A 16,332-nucleotide genomic window follows, 5' to 3' on the forward strand; every position below is an offset into this window, starting at 1 on the left:
TTTTCTTTTACGGACTGGGATTTTTTTTAAGTAATCTCTGCACCCAACGTGGGGCTCCAACCCACAACCCCAAGATCAAAAGTGGCATACTTCACTGACCAAGCCAGCCAGGCACCCCATGGATTGCATTTTTGATGTAGTATCTGAAATCTGATCACCAAACCCAAGGTTCACACAGATTTTCTCCTGTGTTTTCTTCTAGATATTTTGTCACTTCACTATTTCAATTTAAGCTTATGAGCCATTACTTTTTGTGTAAGTATGATGAAGTTTTTTTTTTAATTTTTGCATACAAATGTCCAGTTGTTCCAGTACCATTTGTTGAAAAGACTGTTCTTTCTGCATTGAATTTTCTTTTCATCTTTGTCAAAAATCAGTCGATCATATTTGTGTGGGTTTATTTCTGGGCTCTCTATTGGCATTGTGGGCCTATGTGTCTACCCTTTTGCTAATACCACACTATCTTGGTGACTGTAGTTTCCTAATAAGTCTTGTAATTCAATAGTATAGTTTCTCCAACTAGTGTTCTTTTTTCAGCTCCTTTCAGTTCGTTTTCTTTTCTGTATAAATTTTAGAATCCACTTGCCAATTTCTATCAAAAAAAATTAAAAGGGCCTGCTATGATTTTGATTGAGGATACACCGTCTCTATAAATCAAATTGGGGAGAAGTGGCAGCCATATAATATTGAATTATCCAACCCATGAACACAGTATAGCTCTTCATTTCTTTACATCTTTGTTGATTTCTTTTCTTAGTGTTTAGTAGTTTTCGGTATACAGATCCTGCCCAAACTTTGTTATATTTATACTTAAATACTTAACTGGGGGGGTGGGGGACTATTATAAATAGTATTTTTTAAATTTCAAATTCCAATTGTCCATTGCTGATATATGGAAATATGATTGACTTTTGTATATTGGCGTTGTATCCTACAAACTTGCTAAACTTACTTATTAGTTCTAGGAATATTTTTGTAGATCCTTTGGAATTTTTACACAGAACATTATGTCATTGTCAAACAAAGACAGTTTTATTTCTTTCTTTCCAATCTGTAAAAATTTTATTTTCTTGCCTTATTACATTGGCCAGGACTTCCAATATATTGAATAGGTGTTCTTGTCACAGATTTCTTACAGCAAAATGATCATACCTGTCAGAGCATTTACGTTTGGTGTAGCATTTATAGAACAGACACAGCAATAGTACCAACATGATATGCCTAACATTTAGACAAGCCACTATGGAATAGGGATAGAAGAAAAGAAACAACTAACATGTTCATTACCTACACTTTATATTCTTGTACTGATTTGATTACTCATTTTCCCCCTTAATCTACTGCTATTTGTACCTTACAGTAAGTTTGTACATTTCTATTTAGCATAGAAATTAGCTATGGTTAGTTAGATCCAGTTCTTCCTCGGGCCAATCATTTTCCATAGGTATTATATCCTGAGGAGGTTTTAATTCAATCCCCCAATACATTTGATCGTCAATATCAGTATTACCACAAGACTTATTTGCATGAGGAAGTTGAATTTTACCATCATCACTATATCACAGTAGGATCATGGTACAATTCGCTTTCATTACAGAACAAATCAGTAAGAATGACAGAGGTATTTGCTTTGCCTTCCCAACAGAAGCTACCTTTGCCCATATACCAGATATTATTAAGAATGGGCATTGTTACAATTTGCTACTGAGTTATTTCTGGGTTCCAAGTTGACTGGGGACAAAGCCAATCATCTCACCTCATCTCATAGGCTTTCTGAGACTGGTTTTCATTCCACAAGTGGTTTTTTTTTTTTAAGATTTTATTTGTTTATTTGACAGAGAGAGACAGCGAGACAGGGAACACAAGCAGGGGGAGTGGGAGAGGAAGAAGCAGGCTCCCAGTGGAAGAGCCCGACGTGGGGCTCAATCCAAGAACTCTGGGATCACGCTCTGAGCCGAAGGCAGATGCTTAATGACTGAGCCACCCAGGCACCCCCCACAAGTAGTATTTAAAATAGTTTCTATCTCTACTACCTATACTACAAGATAGAATTTATTTCTATCTATCCTGGGGTGTACCAGTGCTTCCAGGGAACTTCCATAAGTTTGCCATAAGATTCCATAATCGTCCATAAGATTCCCATTGATTCGTGTGCCCCTGAGGCTCAAAGCTAGGATTGAAGGCCATTACCCCATGGCCACTTTAACCTCTTCGACCTGTGTTAAAATAGTCGAGAGACTCTGTTGGACCAGGGTGCAAGTCCTTTCCCCATGCTGGGTTCCAGCATTATGCAGCATTATGTGCTGGGTCAGCCTGGCTCACTGTGCTAAAGCCTTGTTACCCTTCCAGGATGACTCCCATTGCCTTCCTCCTGAAGAAGACTCTCTCTAATCTGCCTAGTCTAGTCAATACATCTGTTTCTCTGAATTTCATTCTTTATTAAAAACAAATTCCATTTGTCCCGAGATATCTAGACTGGCACTTAGCTCTCGAGTCCCTTTTCTGTCTTGTGGGCCAGTGTTGTTTAATCCACCATTCCTGTGTTGCCATTGTATACTAACGGCCCAAGTGCAGTTAGGAAGCAAGTTTTATACCCAAAAATGTTGTGTCTCCTCTACTGGAGTTAGATGAGAGGTAGTCACACCTAGATGTAATTTAGTCTGACTATGCCACAAGGCCACCCACAGCCTTCCTTGTCTCAGGGTGTGGACATTCTCCGAGGGAATCTGAACCCACCACATGATGCCCACTACTTTAATCCCTTCAGGGCCCATTGTATTTCCCTATTTTGCTTAATAGCTTTCTTTTTTTTTTTAAGATTTTATTTATTTATTTGACGGACAGGCAGCGAGAGAGGGAACACAAAGCAGGAAGAGTTGGAGAGAGAGAAGCAGGCTTCCCGCTGAGCAGGGAGCCCCATGCGGGACTCGATCTGAACACTGGGATCATGACCTGAGCTGAAGGCAGACGCCCAATGACTGAGCCACCCAGGCGCCCCTGCTTAATAGCTCTCTATCCACAAAAACAAGGGTGATATGTACTTGTGTTTGCTGCCATTATATATTGTCAATTATAATCAGGGACCTTTCTAAGAATTTGATCATCAAGATATAGTTACACAACCATCTGTCAGTTGGGAGCCGTACATCACACAGTTTGAAGTCCCAACAGTTCTCAGCAATTTCTTCCCAAGCAATATCCTTTGTAATAGATGTAGCCTGAAAAATAGGACTTAAAAGATACTGGCACATCACTAGAGACCCAGTTAGTCATTAACAGTTGGTCTAGCTCACCATCATATTGTATGAGCAGAATGTCTCCAGAGCAATGCCCATTCAGGTTTCCAGCCTGCCATTTGCCCTTGTTGGTGTCAACCTAAATAAAGGAGGTAAAATAAGGCAAGTTCAAACCACCAGAAATTGAGTTTATTCATGAATAGCAGATGAATTGCAATTCGGGGAACACATGCTGTAGCAAGCAATAGGCAAGTCCATTGGCTGCTTGGGGGGGCTGTATTTACGGGCAAGGAGTGCAAAGAGAGGGAAGCCCAGCTGGAGTCCAAGCAGAAAGTTCATTGGCTTGAGGATGGGGAGAGGTTTTTTGTTCATTGGACGTTCACTGGTCAGGAGATAAGTCTCAGTCTTCTGTAAATCAGGCATTTAATGAAAATCAGACTCTTGGCTCTGTTCTAAGGGCACATGTGTGAGGATCTCCATGTCATATCCTCTGGTTCCATTTTAGGTTGAAATCCTTTCACATCAGATTATAAAAGCAGGAGTTCTCTCAGCAAACACATAGCTTTACCCTTTCCAGGCATCTGGTATAACTATGTTGAAAGATAATAGTATTCTCTTTCTCTGAGCCTCTCTCAAGGTATTACTACTGTGTTAGATTCCTTTTATTGCATAACCCACTTATTCATTCCTTTACTCTCAACCATTATTTCTCTTTCTCTCCATTTATGTTTACCCAAACATTTCTACCTTTGGAAAGGACACTAGGTTCCGGCCACTGTGCTGGTCCAGATTGCTGACAGCTATACTAGTTTAGCAAGTTCCTCTCTGTCAGTCCACTCCCATTCCTACAGAGAAGGGTGACATAGGGGCAGAAATAGTAGCCGTCTTGACTACGAGGCAACACAGCAGTATCCACTGTTAACCCCAGCTTTGCCAGATGTGCTCAAGGCACAGTCCACCCTATCAGGCCCTTAAGATTTCTGGCATAAAGGTTTAAAGGTATAGTTAATCCCTACTCCTGGTACCCACAGCTGCATCCTTGGTCCTGGGACCACTGCATCATGTAAGAAAGAAGAAAACATGGTGACATGGGGAACCATATAGTCACATCACCATCTTCCCCCACCCCCTCTTCCCCAGGTCCCCAAGAGAATTGGAGGATCTATCCAAGGAGTGAGTACACACTCAGGAAGGCATGTAAACCAGCCCCTCATACATTCATCTCCCCTGTTTTTAGGCAGCAAATTTTGCAAATACCTATTCCAATTCTCTATTGGACAGTTACTCTGAGGATGATATATGACATGATTTGTTTATTTGATGTGGTATCTCTTTGCCTACTGTTGGACACTATGGGCCATAAAGTGCATCCCTTGGTCTGAAGAAATGTTCCTCAGTGGTGCAAATTGGTAGTGCCTTCTGTACCAACCCTTTAATGATATTTTTAGCGTTTGGATCTACTATCAAATATGCAAAGTCCAGTCTAGCATAAGTGTCTATTCCTGTTAGGACCTATTTAGAGTCCCTGGGGCTACCAGCATTGGTCCAACGTAGTCCACACACCAGCTGTACTGCACGGCCTTCCCCCAGGGCATCTTTCCCAGCACCATCTGCAGCCTCTCTGTAGTGGCATTTTGTGCCTGGATTCAGCCCACCTAAGCACTGCTGCAGCAACCACAGGTCCACCCACCTCAAGGGAGTGCCCCCAGAGATCTACTTCGTGGTGTCAATCACCTTCTAAATCTGGAAGGAAGTACTTCCCGTGGGCATCGACATGCCCTGCTTTAATGTGCCCCTTAAATTCCCAGAGTGATTTCCACATGGCCACGCCCTATTCAGGCACCCCCTTAATAGTCCAGTTTTCCCTTGCCCATCTACTGTGACCCTATGGCCAGGCCACTGGCTACTGCCTATGAGTCTGTAAAAACCCAAACACGGGGGCTTTTCACCAGTGTTCAGTTCTTTCATCACCGCTAGAAAACAGCGTGCACTTGAGCCCATTGAGAGATGATCCTCTTCTACCAGTCTTGAAACAGCAGCTTTTCAAACAGGATATTGGCAGTTCATCTCAGAACCATCATCAATTTTCATCCCAACTTTCATTTAATTCCATCAACTGCTGCATCTGCATATCCTCCTAACCTAATCTTAGGCCCTGTTAAGACTCCACGGTGGGGGGAGGGGGGGGCCTGGGTGGCTCAGTCGTTGGGTGTCTGCCTTCAGCTCAGGGCCTGATCCCAGGGTCCTGGGATCGAGGCCTGCATCAGGCTCCCTGCTCTGCTGGGAGCCTGCTTCTTCCTCTCCCACTCCCCCTGCTTGTGTTCCCTCTCTTTCTGGCTGTCTCTCTGTCAAATAAATAAATAAAATCTTAAAAAAAAAAAAAAAAGACTCCACCATCAGGTTTTGGATTCCCGGTATGCTGGGCTCCTGTGTCAAGGAGCATCTTGTCTTATGTCAAGGTTAATGGGCATATTCAGCAGGTGAACATCCTGGTCATCACAAAGCCACAAAGCCAGTCCCACATGGGTTGTATAGGAAGCATATCATCTGCTTCATCTGGGGTGTTCCACTCAACATTTATAAGGGAAGTTGGGTAGTTCATCTTCTCAGGATAAACACACTTCCCAGTGTTTTCTATCCAGTCTACCATGCAGGCTGTTCCCTCTTGAATAATCTCCTGTGCATTCCTGGATCATGTATCTTCCGTATGGGATTGTTCCATGGTGAGCTGCAGGTCCTGTATCAACCCAAACATGCTCTTCCTCTCTGCAGCATTCAAAACCAAAGACACACAACCCACTTCAGTAAAAGTTCTTCAGGGAGCCAATGATACCAATCCACAAAATAAGACAACTCCTTTACACAATACTCCTGGTTTCAGTAGTTTCTTAGTTTTGTCCTCCCCCCATCCTGACAACCTTCGTGGGAAACGGAGGACTTAGAGCATAATTTTCCTCTTTGCAGGAAGCTTTGAGGCTCGTGGCTGCAGCTCAGACTTTGACGCTAGTGGCTGAAGCTAGTGGTCTGGCATCGAAGTCCAACCCACCAGCTTCTTCTACTTTCACTTTGGCCGTTACAGATAATAACCAGGGGAATGTATATTTAGCACGTTTCTCATTATTTTGCATTTCTTTATATATCTAATGAGCCAACTCCTTGAGAATCAGGTCTACCCCGTTTCTAAATTCTGTCAGTGACTGATCGCAGCACAGCTGCAGTTTCAGACCATGAGGGACTACGTGGTTGTCCGTGGCTCAAAGGTTCCTTATTCCCTGCCCTTTTTTACTTTCTCTTCTCAAGTCATAAGTTTCTGTGAGCTATGGCTCTTTTGGCCAATCCCACTCCTCTGATGCCAATTAATAGGATCTGTTTCATAACACTCGTGACACCAAATGTGTGGGTTTTCCACAGCAAGAAATTCTCCAGTTCTCTGCAGATACCAACTTAATGCCCTGCAATTTAGCTCAATTTGGACACTAACTACACAGATCTAGTAGGTTACCTACACTGCTGTCCAACTTGCCTACAAATCAGGGGTTCCCAAGACCCCTCTTCAACTACAATAACTTGCTAGAACAGCTAAACGGAGCTCAGGGAAATACTTTATTAACTAGTGACAAGTTTACAAAGGATATTACAAAGGATACAAATGAGCAAGAGATAAAGGATACAAATGAGCAAGAGATAAAGGATACAATTGGGCAAGGTCTTAGAAGGGTCCAGAGCACACGAGCTTCTGCCCCCATGGAGCCTGGGGTGCACCACGGTCCTAGCTCATGGATGCATTCACCAACCTGGAAACTCTCTCAACCCCATCGTTTCGGGATTTTTGTGGCAGCTTCATCATGTAAACGGAATTGATTATTAACTCAATCTCTAGCCTCCTCCCCTTTCTGGAGGATGGGTGGGTAGGACTGAAAGTTCCAAACTTCTAATCATGGCTTAGTTTCTCTAGTGACCGGTTCCCACCCTGAAGTTATCTAGGAGCCCACCAAGAGTCACCACATGCAAACAACACACTTGCGAGGCAGTCATATCTGGCTCAGGGTCCGGTGTGTGCACGGGGTGCAGGTGCTGTGACTCCTGCCTGGGGCGGGCTCTGCCTCTGAGTGAGCAGGCTCCCTGTGCTGTTTCCTGTTCTCTCCCCTGCAGCTGCAGCTCCGGCCCTGCCCGGCCCAGCCTGACCATGGCTTCAGCTTTCGAAGAGCTACAGAAAGATCAAGAAGAGGTGAAGGTGCTGCTGGAAAAAGCCACTAGAAAAGGAGTATGTGATGCCCTTACAGCTGACAAATCCAAGACTGAGACAGAAATCAAGAACAAGATGCAGCAGAAATCCTAGAGAACAGCTGAACTTGGTGACAATGCAAAGCCAGCCTCTGGGGTTGCTCCCATTACAATGGGACCTACAGTGAAAATCAGTAATTATGGGTGTGATCAGCAGATAAATTTGTGAAAATCTACACTATCTTAAGCAGAGTTCACCAAGGCCCCACTGAGAATGTCCAGGTGCATTTCACAGAGAGCTCATTTGATCTTTTGGTAAAGAATCTAAATTTGGAAGAGTCACTCCGTGGTTGTGAACAATCTCTTGAAACCCATCTCCACGGAAGGCAGTTCAAAAAATGTCAAGACACATACAGTTCCTATGTAGAAAGAAAGCAGAAAAATGCGGTGGGATACCTGACTCAGGTTGAAGAAGGAATGCAGAGAGAAAGAAAAGCCCTCCCGCAGCACTGAAATACATCCTAGTGAGGGACTGGCAAATGTTCTAAAGAAAATTTACAAATTTATGAAGATGAAGATGATGATATAAAGTGAACCATTAATAAAGCCTGGGTGGAATCAAGAGAGAAACAAGCCAAAGGAGACACAGAATTTTGGGACTTTAAAGTCATTTTGGTGGGATGCCTGGGTGGCTCAGTTGGTTAAGCATCTGCCTTCAGCTCAGGTCAAGATCCCAGGCTCCCTGCCCTGAAGAGTCTGTTTCTCCCTCTGCCTGTCGCTCCCCCTGCTTGTGCTCTCTCTCTTTTAAAAAATAAAATAAAACAAATAAAGTCGTTTTGGGAACTGTGGTGTGGAAATATTGATGTTCCCAATAAGGAGATATCAGTGAGCTGCACATACAACTTGAACAGATAACTACATACACAGCCTTCTTCTAAGAAGAGGCAATGAATTCTCCCATTTCCTCCTGGAGGATTTTTTTAAATAAAATATGCTTATTAAACACTTCCTCCAAAGATGGTTTCTTTAGTAATCTGGGCGTATTGTTCAAGAAAGGGTAATATTGCATTCATGTGTGAAATGTAAAAAAGAAAGTCTTGCCTAATGATAATGCCACATTGTGTTTCTTTTTGTTCAGCTAACAAAAGTTATTTTTTGCCTGTAAGTTCCTGATATCAGCTCCCACCAATGTAAGAATAAGTAAAAATAAAACCTGAGTTTTTGCATAAATAAATAAATATAAATAAAACAAAAAACATTCCTATCACTCAGGAAATTACAAGGGTTTTAGGAGCTCTGTGTCAGGAACTGAGGGCAGAGACCAAATATATATTTCTTATTATGTCACAGGATTGGTGGTGAGAGAGGACATCCTTGTCTTGTTCTCAACCTTCACTCAATCTGTCACCAGCAGGTTTAGTGTTATCTGCACATTATTAGGTTGAGGAAGTCCCCTATTTTTTGTTTGCTGGAAGTTTTTATCATGAATGAATGTTGAATTTTCTCAAATGCTTTTTCAGCATCTATTAAGATGATCACATGGTTTTTCCTATTTGGTCTGTTAATACGATGTATTGTGTTGATTTTTGAATGTTGAACCAAACTTGCATTTATTTGGTCATGATGTATTACGCTTTTAAAAAAAGATTTTATTTATTTATTTGAGAGAGAGAGTGAGAGCACCGGTGGGGGGAGGGGAGGGGGGAAACAGACTCCCTGCTGAACACGGAGCGAGAGGCAGGGCTTAATCTCGGGACCCTGAGATCATGACTTGAGCCAAAGTCAGATGCTTAACAGACTGAGCCACCCAGGCGCCCCCCACCCCTGTTATCCTTTTTATATATTACTGGATTTGATTTGCTGATATTTTGTTGAGGAATTATGCATCTACATTCATGAGGAATATCAATATCAGTGATTTTCTTTTCCCATAACATTTTTGTCTGGTTTCGGTATTATAGCAATCCTAGTTTTATAAAATAAGCTAGGAAATATTCCTGCTTCTATTTTCTGGAATAGATTGTGCAGAATTCTGTTATTTCCTCCTTACGTGTTTGGTATAATTTATTTTTTTATTTTTTATTTTTTAAAATATTTTATTTATTTATTTGAGATAGAGTGAGAGCAAAAGCAGGGCGGAGGGGCAGAGGGAGAGAGAGAAGCAGACTCCCCATTGAGCAGGGAGCCCGATGCGGGGCCTGATCCCAGGACCCCAGGATCACGACCCAAGCCTAAGGCAGACACCCAACCCACTGAGCCACCCAGTGTTTGGTATAATTTTTAGTGAGTTAATCTCAGCCTGGAGTTCTATTAATTAGAAAGTTTTTTACTACAAATTCAATGTCTTTCAGGTTATCTATTTTCTCTTGAGTGAGTTTTGAAGTTTGTGTCTTTCAAGGAAGCAGTTCATTTCATCTAAGTTATCAAATTTGTGGCCATAAAGCTGTTCCTGGTTTTCTTTTATTACATCTGTGAGATCAGTACAGATGATCCCCCTTTCATTGCTGTTATTGGTAATTTGTGTCTTCTCTCTCTCTCCACTTTTTTCCCCCTTTACTCAGTCTGGTTAGTTGTTTATCACGTTTATTGATTTTTTTCAAAGAACCAGTTTTTGGTTCTTTAATTCTTTCCTTCTGTTTGCTTTAGGTTTAATTCACTCTTCTTTCTTTTAAGGTCAGAGCTTATGTTATTTATTTTATATTTCTTCTTTTGTAATATGTACATTTCATGCTATAAATTTCCCTCAAAACACAGCTTTAGCATCACTCCACAAATGTCAATATGTTGTATTTTAATTTTCATTTTGTTCAAAGACTTCCTCTTTCACCCATAGGTGATTTAGAGGAGTGCAGTTTAGCTTCCAAATATCTGCAGACTTTCTCTCTTTTTTTTTAAAGATTTTATTTATTTATTTGTCAGAGAGATAGAGATAGATAGAGCACAAGCAGGGGGAGTGGCAGGCAGAGGAAGAAGCAGGCTTCCTGCTGAGCAAGGAGCCCGATGCAGAACTTGATACCAGAACCCTGGGATCATGACCTGAGCCGAAGGCAGACACTTAAAGGAATGAGCCACCCAGTCGTCCCTTTTTTAAAAAAAATCGTATTTTTATTTTTTTTTTTAGTTTTTAAGATTTTATTTACTTATTTGAGAGAGAGAATGAGAGAGAGAGAGAACATGAGAGGAAGGAGGGTCAGAGGGAGAAGCAGACTCCCTCTGAGCAGGGAGCCTGATGCGGGACTTGATCCTGGGACTCCAGGATCATGACCTGAGCTGAAGGCAGTCACTTAACCAACTGAACCACCCAGGCGTTCTGTCTGCAGACTTTCTAGATACTGTTCTGTGATTCCATTATGATCTAAGAAGTTAGATATTTTGTATGATTTATATTATTTTCAATGTGTTAAGGCTCATTTTGTGGCCCAGAATATGTTCTATCTTGGTTAATGGTCCATATGCCTTTGAGGAAAATGTATATTCTGTTGCTGTGGAGCAGAGTGTTCAATAAATGTCAATCCAATTAGGTCAAGTTGGTTGATAATGCTATTCAGATATCTGTATTCTTACAGATTTTTCTGCTTATCTGTTCTATCAATTACTGAGAGAGGAGTGTTGAAGTGTCCATTGAAATTGTGAATTTTTCTATTTCTCCCTTACATCTTTTAGTTTTGTTTCATATATTTTGAAGCTCTACTGTTTGGTGCATATCCATTTAAGATTACTGTGTCTTCTTGGGGTGCCTGGGTGGCTCAGTTGGTTGAGCATCTGCCTTTGGCTCAGATCATGATCTCGAGGTCCTGGGATCAAGCCCCGAGTCAGGCTCCCGGCTCAGCGGGAAGTCTGCTTCTCCCTCTACCCCTCCCCCTGCTCATGCTCTTGTGTGTGCTCTCTCTCTCACTCAAATAAATGAATAAAATCTTTAAAAAAAAAGATTACTGTGTCTTCTTGGAGAAATGACCCTTTTATCAATATTGTGTCCCTCTTTATCCCTGATCTGTTCTTGTTCTGAAGTCTACTTTATGTGAAATTAATATAAACATTCCAGCTTTCTTTTGATTGGTGTTTCTATGGTAAATCTTTCTCTACTCTTCTATTTTTAACCTATTGAATACTCTATATTTAAAGTGAATTTCTAGTACACAGCATACAGTTGGGTCTTGCTTCCTAACTTCTATCTTTTAAGCTGTAAGTTTAGACCATTCACATGTAAAGTGATTATTGATAGAGTTAGAGTAAAATATGCCATCTTGTTTACTGTTTTCTTTTGGGGTTTTCTTATGGGTTTTTTGGGGGGTGGGATTTTCTGTTCATTGTTATCTATTTGTTAATAAATTTGATTATATTAAAATATAACATTCTGTCCACTGAAAGACAGTATAAACACAGGACAGACTGGGTGACTTACAATTCATATGACTGACAAAGAATTACCATCCAGAATGTTTTAAAAAAATCGGTAAGTGAAAGACAAGCAATCTGACAGAAAAAGAGGCAAAGAATATAAAGGGGCAACTCACTAATGAAGAAAACCAACAACAAAAAAAATATTTTAAAAAGATGTTCAGTCACAGACTCTTAACTATAGAAACCAGATAGCTATCAGTGGGGAGGTGGGTGGAGGGATGAGTTACATAGGTGACAGGGATGAAGGAGGGCACACGTAGTGATGAGCACTGGGTGATGTATGAAGTGCTGTATCACTGTATTGTATACCTGAAACTAATATTGCACTGTACGTTAACTAACAGGAATTTAAATAAAAACTTAAAGAAAAGATGCTCAACCTCACCAGTAGTCATGAAAACACAGATTAAAATAACAAGGTAAGGGCACCTGGCTGGCTTGGCTGTTAAGTGTCTGCCTTTGGCTCAGGGCGTGATCCTGGGGTCCTGGGATCGAGCCCCACATCAGGTCCCTGCTCTGCTGGGAGCCTGCTTCTCCCTTTCACACTCCCCCTGCTTGTGTTCCCTTTCTTGCTGTCTCTCTCTCTGTCAAATGAATAAATAAAATCTTTAAAAAAATTTTTTAAATAAATAAATAAATAACATACAGATTTAGCAAAAATTTAGAAATCTGATGAAATCAAGAATTGGCAAGGATTTGGAGCAACCAACACTTTTATGCATAATTAATGGAAACATAAATTTAAATCATTTTGAAGAGAAATTTGGCCATATCTTTCTAAACAGAAGATACATATGCTGACACATGAGTCACATTTCACATCTAGGTATATAATCTAGAGAAACTCTTACTCACATGCACAAAGAAACATATAAAAGAAAGGGGCGCCTGGGTGGCTCAGCCATTAAGCGTCTGCCTTCAGCTCAGGTCATGATCCCAGGGTCCTGGAATCAAGCCCTGCATCAGGCTCCCTGCTCAGTGGGAAGCCTGTTTCTCACTCTCCCACTCCCCTTGCTTGCATTCCCTCTCTCGCTGTCTCTCTCTGTCAAATAAATATATAAAAATCTTTAAAAAACATATAAAAGAAAGTTTATTGGGGCATTGTTTTCTAACAGTTGAAAAAGTAAGGGGCGCCAGGCTGACTCAGTTAGAAGATCGTGTGACTCTTGATCTTGGGGTTGTGAGTTCAAGCTCCACATTAGGTGTCAAAATAAAACTAGTTGCTGAAAAGATACAAACAATTTAATACCATTTATATGAAATTAAGAAACAAGCAAAATATTGTATATAGATTATAAAGATATTTGTAGAAAAATTATTAAAATATGCAAGGAAATGATGAAACCAAATTCAGGATATTAACTTCTAGGGAAAAGGGGAAAGGGATATCAAAGGGCCTTAATTTTACATGTAATGTTTTACTTTTTAAGCAGTACCATGGTTATGTATGTGATTAGTTATAGTATTACCTATACTTTTTTTTCTTTCTTTCTTTCTTCCTTCCTTCCTTCCTTCCTTCCTTCCTTCCTTCCTTCCTTCCTTTTTTCTTTCTTTTTTTTTCTTTCTTTCTTTCTTTTTTTTTTTTTTAGAGAGAGAGCAGGTGGGTGGGGAGGGGCAGAGGGAGGGAAAGAGAAACAATCTTAAGTAGGCTCAACATGAAGCCCGATATGAGACCCAATCTCACCACCCTGAGATCATGACCTGAGCTGAAATCAAGAATCAGACACTTAACCAGCTGAGCTACCCAAGCATCCCAGTTACCTATGCTTTTTTATATGCCAGAAATATCTCATTAAAAATAATTTTTTAAGGAAACCAATAGAGAATCTCCAGTTTCCAGTAATAACAGACTAGATTTTTCATTCCAGACTTCCAGTTGAAAGCAAATAAAAATAACATATACTTTTTATTAATCATGGAAAAAGCACCAGAAAAATGACAAGATCATAAGGAATTACCCAGAAGAGACAGTAAGAATCCAGACCTTGAGATAGCAAAAGTTTAAACTTCACTTCACCAAAAAGGAAATCCAAATGGCTAATAAATGCATAAAAATGTGCTCGGCTTCATTAGACACCAGAGAAATACAAATAGAACCATACCTGCCAGATTGGCAGAAATTCAAAACTCTTTTGCAAGTACATAGTATTAAATATTGATAAGTGTGTGGAGCAACCAGAATGCCCATATACTGTCCAAGAAGTGTAAATTGGTTCAATCACTTTTGAGATCCGTTTGGCATTATCTAGTAAAGCTGACAATAATCTACAGCCCTGCAAGTCCACTCTTAGGTATATACCAAGATAGATGCATGCATATTATGACAAGGATTCCTGTACAGTAGGGTCGACAGAAGCAGCGTTTATAATCCCAGTTCCGAACACTGGAAATAAACCCAATGTTCATCATCAACAATGGTTTAGTCACATAATGGAATGTTTTATAGGAGTGACAATGGATGTACTAGAGTGAAACATGGCAAGAAGCATGAATCTCATAAACATTTTGTTGAGAAAAAGAAGACGGAAAACATACAGTGCGATTCCATTCATAACGTTTGAAAACTGAACTACGTTGTTGAGGGATACATACATAAGTGGTGAAACTAATATAACAAAAAGCAGAGAAAAGATCATCACCAAAGATGATTGTTCTAGGAAAGAGAAAGTTGATTATGATTGGAGAGGGGCACATAGATGACTTCTGAGCTTCCAATGACGCTCCATCTTTTGATATAGATGGCAATTACATAGTCCTTTCATTTTGTAATTATTTACTAAACTATACATACACACCTACACAATTTTCTGTTAGGATGTATATTTCAAACATAAAGTAAAATAAAGGGGAAAGGGGTTTGGTTAAGTATGACAAAGGACCTGAAAGATGCAGTTTAAAGCATTTTGAGTGTAAGATGTCTGTGAGACAATCAAACATTGGGGCCAAAAAGGTTGGAGACATAAATTTTGGAGTCCATCCCATACAGATGATAAATAAAGAGTAAGAGTAGATCGCCTACAAGGTGTATGAGGGTAACAAGAGAAGAGGGCCTAGACAAGACCCTGCAGAGCTCCCACATTTAACGGCCAGGTAAAGGAGGAAGAGCTGGCAAAGGAGATTGAGCAAGAGTAGCCAAAGAAGGAGAAAGAAACCAAGGAAACATGATGTCTGGGGGGAAAAATGTTTCAAGAAGAAAGGGGCAGTCAACTATGTCAAATGCTGCTGAGGGATTAAATAAGAAGATGGAAAAGTGTCTGTTGGATTTATTAAAATGTAGTCATTGACCTTAGCAAGAGTAAATCCAATGAAGAGATGGGGATGAAATGAGATGAGGGGAGGTAAGCAGGGCTACCACGTGGCACAACTGTGGAAGGCACATTTCAAATTATGCCCCAGGAGGCATGATTTACGCAGACCACAGAATAATGAGGTCTGTGGAGCTGTGCAACGCCAAGCCCCCGGAGAGAAAATGGAGCCCATGAGTAGAGTGATTTAAGGTCCAGCAGCCTGTCCTCAAACACTGGCCGCAACACTCACTAACAATGTGAAGTTGGTCAAGTGGCTCAAACTTTTCACACCTCAGGGTCCAAATCTATAAAAATAATACCACTGCAATAGGACTGTTGGGAGAGGTAGATACAACAATCCACATTTCAGCACATAATAAGCATTCGATCAATGTAAATTATTATTTTCTGTAGTACTTAGACAAACTCTTTCAAGAAGCATGGCCACTATGGGAAGAGAGAAATGACAATAGCTACAGGGGGACATGGAATTGAAGGAAGGTAGTGTTTGTTTTGTTTAACTTAATTTAACTAATTAACTTTATTTCTGAAAGCTTCGGTTTACAGAAAAATTGCACAGAAAATAAAGAGTGTCCATATCTTCTTTCTCACACACAGCTTCCCCTACTACTAACATCTTGCATTAGTGTGGTACGCTTGTTACAGTATGAACCAAACTGATACGATGTTACTAACTAAAGTACATAGTTTACATTAGGGTTCACTCTGTTCTGTGGGCTTGACGAATGTGTGATGTCATATGTCCATCATTATAGTATCTATGGTATTGTACAAAGTAGTTTCACTGCCCTAAAAACCCCTATGATTCACCTCTTCATCCCTGCCTCTCCCCAAGCCCCTGGCCACCCCTGATCTTTTTACTGTCTCTATAGTTTTGCTTTTTCTAGAATGTCATAGTTGGAATCACACAATATGTAGCCCTCTCAAACTGGCTTCTTTCAATTAGCAATATGCATTAAGGTTATTCCCTGTTTTTGTGGCTCAATGGCTCATTTCTTTTTTTGCAGAATAATATTTCATGATCTAGATGTGCCACAGTTTTTTATCCATTCAACTATAGAAGAATGTCTTCGTTACTTCTAGGCTTTGGCAATTATGAATAAAGCTGCTAAAACATATGTGCACAGGTTTTTGTGTAGACGTAAGTTTTCAACTCATTTGGA

General features: G+C 40.5%; 1 protein-coding gene and 1 pseudogene across 2 annotated transcripts in view; one reads left to right on the forward strand and one right to left on the reverse strand.

The window, feature by feature from the left end:
- VAMP1 (vesicle associated membrane protein 1) overlaps nt 1-16,332 on the reverse strand; it is an 84,373-nt gene that overhangs the window by 14,347 nt on the left and 53,694 nt on the right. Inside the window, exon 5 of one of the 2 annotated variants that reach the window (XR_008961520.1) lies at nt 3,294-3,375. The exons of the other annotated variant lie outside the window; for it this stretch is intronic. The gene's annotated coding sequence lies outside the window, so the exon portion shown is untranslated. The remainder of the gene's footprint in view (nt 1-3,293; nt 3,376-16,332) is intronic. 2 annotated transcript variants of the gene reach the window in all.
- LOC113257430 (calcyclin-binding protein-like) lies at nt 7,423-8,256 on the forward strand (annotated as a pseudogene).

This window comes from Ursus arctos, unplaced genomic scaffold (assembly GCF_023065955.2).
Source record: "Ursus arctos isolate Adak ecotype North America unplaced genomic scaffold, UrsArc2.0 scaffold_26, whole genome shotgun sequence".
NCBI classification, from domain to species: Eukaryota; Metazoa; Chordata; class Mammalia; order Carnivora; family Ursidae; genus Ursus; species Ursus arctos.